A 6,301-nucleotide genomic window follows, 5' to 3' on the forward strand; every position below is an offset into this window, starting at 1 on the left:
CGCCGTGAGCGCCCCCCCGCATCCTCCACACCAGCTCCGCCCCGTGCTGAGAGTTCTTCGAGGCTGGCGCGTTGAGCCCCGCGCAGGAGAGTGGCGCCTCCCGTGTCACTTCCTGTTGCGAAGACCTCTAGGGAGATGACTAAGCGGCCCTGACACGGGCAACTCGGAGATGTAGGAGACAGCTCTTCAGGAGCTTGCAGAGACATAGCCACTCCTTCCCCCGGAGGAGGGCCAGGTGGAGAATCCTCAGTTTTTGTTTCTTTCTGTTCCACCGCTGGTCCAATGGGCGGTGGCACCCCCTTTTTCATAAAAAAGCAATTTCCCTTTCCTCTGAGTTGCAAGGCTCGTGGGTTGACAATGAGCGACGCACTGCCTCCTCATTCTTGACCACTGGCGAAAGGAGGTGTCGTGGGTGAAAATGCTCCCCATCGCTGTACCACTGCAAGTATGACGACTGTCCCTTTCCTGCAACTTGTACGGAGTTTGGGAGCATGGCTTGCGCTGCCCAAACCGTCACGCTGGTTCATTCGGACAGGACAGGACAGTACAGGAATTTTCTGAAAAACTAATAAAAGATGTAGTCGACCAGACGATGAACATTATTAACAGCAATTATTATATGATGCAGTCACACATGAAGCAATATTTGTTAGTTCTGTTTGTTGATTTAGTGTTAGTTAAATCTGGGGTCTTCTGACCCCCCTCAGATCTTTTCTCAGGTGTTCTGGATCCAGGGCAAAACAGGGAAACAAATAGAGACACAATTAGCATAGCTGCTGTTCCAACAAAGTATGTGATGTAAAGAGATGTGTTTTTAATCTAGAATTAAACAGAGAGAGTGTGTCTGAACACCAAACATTATCAGGAAGGCTATTCCAGAGTTTGGGAGCCAAATGTGAAAAAGCTCTACCTCCTTTAGTGGACTTTGCTATCCTAGGAACTACCAAAAGGCCAGCGTTTTGTGACCTGAGGGAGCGTGATGGATTGTAAAGTGGTTGAAGACTAGTTAGGTATGCAAGAGCTAAACCATTAAGGGCCTTATAGGTAAGTAATGATAATTTGTAATTGATACAGAACTTAATAGGTAGCCAGTGCAGAGACTGTAAAATTAGAGTAATATGATAATATTTTCTTGACCTGGTAAGGACTCTAGCTGCTGCATTTTGGACTACCTGTAGCTTGTTTATTGAAGATGCAGGACAACCACCTAGAAGTGCATTACAATAGTGCAGTGTAGAGGTCATGAATGCATGAACTAGCTTTTATGCATCAGAAACAGATAACATGTTTCGTAACTTGGCAATGTTTCTAAGATAGAAGAATGCAGTTTTTGTAACATGGGAAATATGGTTTTCAAAACAAGTTGCTGTCTAATATAACACCCAGATTTTTGACTGTAGAGGAAGTAACAGTACATCAGTCTAGTTGCAAACTGTAATCAATGAGATTCTGTATACTGTTTTTTTTAAAGGGACGGATTAGACATCCAAGTGACGTGTTTTTATCCAGTGCTGAGTGACTGATGAAGGAATGCTGCCATCAAAGGATTTGTGTAAGCACACCACAAACATAAATAAAATATTTGAAATTAAGTTTAGTTTTAGTTTATATTAATTAGTGTAATTCAAAACAACTATTACAGCATTTTTCTTATTCTTGATTTCTGTGCATTTGCTGCAGATCTTTTGTGGTGCAGCAGGACTTGCAAGGAAAGGTGAAAAAAAGGGAAAGACTTTTTGTATTGTGTTTTTGTATTTTTGTAGGATCTGAAATGTCTGCAGACTGCTGTGTAGACTGAGGATGGAGAAGACCACAGCAGCATCCTGGAAATTTGATGCTCTATCACTTCAGCTCTTATGTCTCATCTGAGCCAGATGTTGTCTCTTCATCCTCAGTAACCCTGGAGCCAGTGAGAGGATCTAGAGAAAGACCAAAAGACAGAGAGGATTTGATTTTGGTAAAGTTTGTTCTGCTGGTTTCTATTTGTACAATGAATGAATGCTGACTTTCAGAAGCTTCAAAGCATAATCATCCAAAAATGTATAAATAAATAAAAATTATGTGTTCGTCATAGTATGAGATAATATACACAGAAAAAAAGACTTTTGAATAATTCATCATTATGCTTTGTTTCAGAAGCCTGATGGATAAAACAAAAGCAAATTCAACAAGAAAAAGAAGAAAACAACAAATATTTAAGCCTTTTGTTTGTTGATTAAACATTTTGCACATAAAATAATTGACAAAATATTAAAGAGATACCGATTTTTACACAAATAAAATAAAAATGCTTTAAGGATAAAACTCGATCACATTAGTGCAGTTAAAATAATAAAACTTAAATTAACAATATTGGCTATACTACAATCCCAAAATAAAATGGCAGCTTCTTCTTCAAAAAGACCACAACATGGGCAAGTTTCATCATTATCAAGATATTTATAAATAGATGAATTAAACCTGTCACTCATCTTTAAATTTTTGCACTTGTTTTAACTTCATAGGTCACATTATCAATATAGGATGATGATATACAAATCGCATTCATAATTCATAAATACATACGCATTCAGGCTGTAGAGTATGTAGTCTTTTAGCGCTAGTTAGTGCTTACTGAAATTAAGCACCTACTTAGAGGGTATGCGGTTTCGAACGCAGCGCGACAAAATCGATTTGACATCTCTCGTGGTTCTGTGTGATTTGGACAGTTTCAAGTTATGATCTCTTTTATCAAGTTACGCCCCTCTCTTGCAGTCTGCAGACAGATCCTTCTTCGATTTTCATGAGTGTGACATCACCTGACAAAGACCGATTCATAAACTAATTGTAACTCAGGTTAAAATCTTTCAAAATATATATTAAATGTTTGTATATTGGTTCTGCTGTCCCCGTCCCTTTAAATTGCCTGTGTGGAGTACGTGCCCTGCGACTTCACGTAACCCCAGTCAATTGACTGAGCTTAGCCAATCACGCAATTGAGCACAGGTGTTTAATCAGACTGTGGCGTCTTCCTCATTCAGAGGTGTGGGGAAGCCGATCGACAGTTGTGGACAGGTTTGTGTCATACAAACTACTCACTCTGGTGCTCAATTCATGCTTTTAAGTTAAGTATATCATTGTAACTTTTAGAACAACTTAACTGGGGGAATTCATCACCACCATCAGGTTATGTTGACATAGAGGAACTGGTGAGTAATCTGAATGAATGACCTACATGCTAGAGGCTAACATATTAAGTTAGCAGAGCTGAACATTAGCATTAGTGTTAGCTTTAACATTGGCTGCTCTAGTTGATTCCTTTTATGCTGTTGTGAAGTATGCCACTGTTTTTGCTTTATAAATATATTTGTTTGCACTAAGTGTGTTTACATGTGTTATGAAAATTAGATTACAGTACTGTTGGATTAATTATTTGAACTTTGTGCAGGCAATACAACTTTATTGCACTTTTGACTGTGCTGTCAGGCACTTAATGTTTATTATTTGTAGCTGGTACATTTAATGATTTTGTAATGATTTAGAATTGTGTACACATGGAAATTATATTTGAGTTTGGAATTAGCTAAAGTTTAATGCAAACTTAGTTCCAAATTAGCCTTATTTACTGGTCCTGTTGTTGCACCACAGGCCAGGTTCTCTCTCTCTCTCTCTGTCTAGAGATGAATGATGGTGAGCTGAATTACTATGGCTAGGAGCCTAACATCTGAGCAGCATCTACTGATACAGGTTGTCTGCAGCCTGTCCCCAACACACGTCTCAATAGACTAGCGCTTCAGTCCCACATGCACATCCTTTCCCTGGACAATAACCAATGGACTTATTAATATACATTCTCATAAAACTCTTGTGGGTTTGTCGTGTTAGTCTTCAAGAAACCAAACATCGCTGGGACAGTTTTTTCCTCTTTTTCTTTTTGCTCTTGTGTGTGGTATTTGCTGTAATTTCTGTTGTTATATCTTACTTGAACAATAACCTCAAAGTGCACTTGATTAAAATCGGTTGAACTGCAGTCTGTAAATATTTTGTGTTTTTCCTATGTTTTTTTTCTTTCATTATTTTTGGTTGTAAATATTGTTTAATCACTTTAATACATGGTACCTACACCAAATTTAAAAATCATGGTTCTGTGTTACTGACCACCAGCTCCTATAGCCGAATTTAGACTTCTGTGATTTAACTAGCCTATATTGTTTATTTCCATAGCTACCTATTCAATTTATTATAGCTAATATTAATTACATAATATTGGCTAGCAGGTCCCAAAGACCCGTTACATAATCATTTGGTCCGATTTGTGATTCGTTTAAAAGGTTCATTGAAAAGACTCATTTCGTTCATGAATCAGAAACCACTTCTTGTGTGTCGGAGCACATGATTTATTATAAGGAGTAACGGTATGTTTTATGAAATGTAGTCAAGTAAAAAGTACGATCTTATGCTTTGCAATGTAGTGAAGTAAGAGTAAAAGTTACTCAAAACTCCAGTAAAGTGTATATATGGTTGAGATTTTGAGTCATATTCTTAACACAAGCATACTTTAAAGTTAAGTTTTAGTGTATTTATTTATTTACTCATTTTAATTTTACTCTTACCTAAAGAATATGTTATTTGTAATTTGTGTAAGAACATAGCAAAATGATTAAGGTTTTAAAGGTTTTAATGTACAGTATTTGAATGCAATTTATAACAACGTGTAGACTCACTGCAATATGTTTTACATATTTGCATGAGCCTGTGCTTCAATCTGCTTTTCAAAAGTAAGATATTCAGCAAAACATTTAAAAATATATATATTTTATGTAGCACATTAATACACTACAGCAAAAAATGCATTATAGGTATAGGTGCCATGTTATTGTGTGATCTCAGTGTCTATGTGTATTCTTACAATGTATAAACAATGTATTATAACAATTTTAATGTGTATGCAAATTAGATACATATATTCAAACACTGATGCAAAAAATGTTAATCATTGGTTAATGTTATATAAATTATTTTCCCTTTCACAAGTCCTGTGATAAAACAGTCTTTAAATAGTACATTGTCTGAATTGCAAGACCTCAGCTGCTGAAAATACAAGTCACACTAAAAGAAGTGACAATCCACTTGTGTCAAAAAAAAAAAAAAACGTCTCTGGTTACGAATGTAACCATTGTTCCCTGAGTAGGGATCGAGACACTACGTCCTCTAGGGGTTGCTATGGGGAACACCTCGTCGTGACCCGTGTCTGAAGTATACATTGAAAAATCACCAACGAGTTGGCCGGCGACAGCCCCTGATGTCACTACCGGCGCGACTATGAATAAACAGGCACCGGGAGAACACGTCATTATCTTCTTCGTCTTAAGCTTGCGTCTGAAGCATGGCAGGGAGCTAGAGGACGCAGTGTCTTGTTCCCTACGCAGGGAACCATGGTTACATCCGTAACCTGAGACGTTCCCTTTCAAGGGAACTTCGAACTGTGTCCTCTAGGGGTCGCTATGGGTAACAGTATACCAATGCCGCCCACTGAGGGGAGTGCAGGCCAGTATCATGTCGAATATTAAGTACCAACTATACCATTTCCATGGGAGTTGCCCATGGGACATTTAGACGGCTGTCCGTGACATTACCCCTTACAGCCAAAGGCTTACGCTACATGCATACAAAGCCCTCACCATATAGGATTTTAGAAAGAATGCAGACCACTAGCATACAAACTTACCACAGTGTGTGAATTCCATAAAGTATGCAAAGATTTCTCGTGCGCACTTACCACAACATGGATTTTAAGTACTGTTCTAAGGAGGGTGCTCTCGTGGCACTCTGACAGAGCAGCTCATAGATGGAATGGTGCATCACAAAACAATATGTTTGGGAGTCATCAACTCGATATGTGGAAATAATCGGTCAGGTGGGGAGCTGGTGGTTACAGGGGAATTAAAAAGGTGAGGATAATGGCAGATGTAAAAACCACCAAAGGGAACGAATAGATACTTAAGTATCGCTCTGATTCTAACAAGAATGCTGATGCCTCGCCTGGATCATATCCCTTAGGTCTTGCCTACCTTCCCATGTCCCACGATTCCTTTTACCCCTACCCACATGTGGGAGGGGAGCGTGAGTCACCACACTAGCCTTCTGTGAGGTTCAGAGATGGACAAGGACCCCTATGTTCTTTGGGTTCAGACTTGGACCTTCGTGGAATGAAGGATTTTAAGGCAGCTGAGCGCGCCTTCACCTCCCCGAACTTTTCGACTACCGTCTCAGCAGATGTAATGAAAAGTTTGGAAGGCGAAACCTGAGCATCGAGAAGAAA

Source organism: Carassius auratus, chromosome 25, assembly GCF_003368295.1.
Source record: "Carassius auratus strain Wakin chromosome 25, ASM336829v1, whole genome shotgun sequence".
Classification (NCBI taxonomy): Eukaryota; Metazoa; Chordata; class Actinopteri; order Cypriniformes; family Cyprinidae; genus Carassius; species Carassius auratus.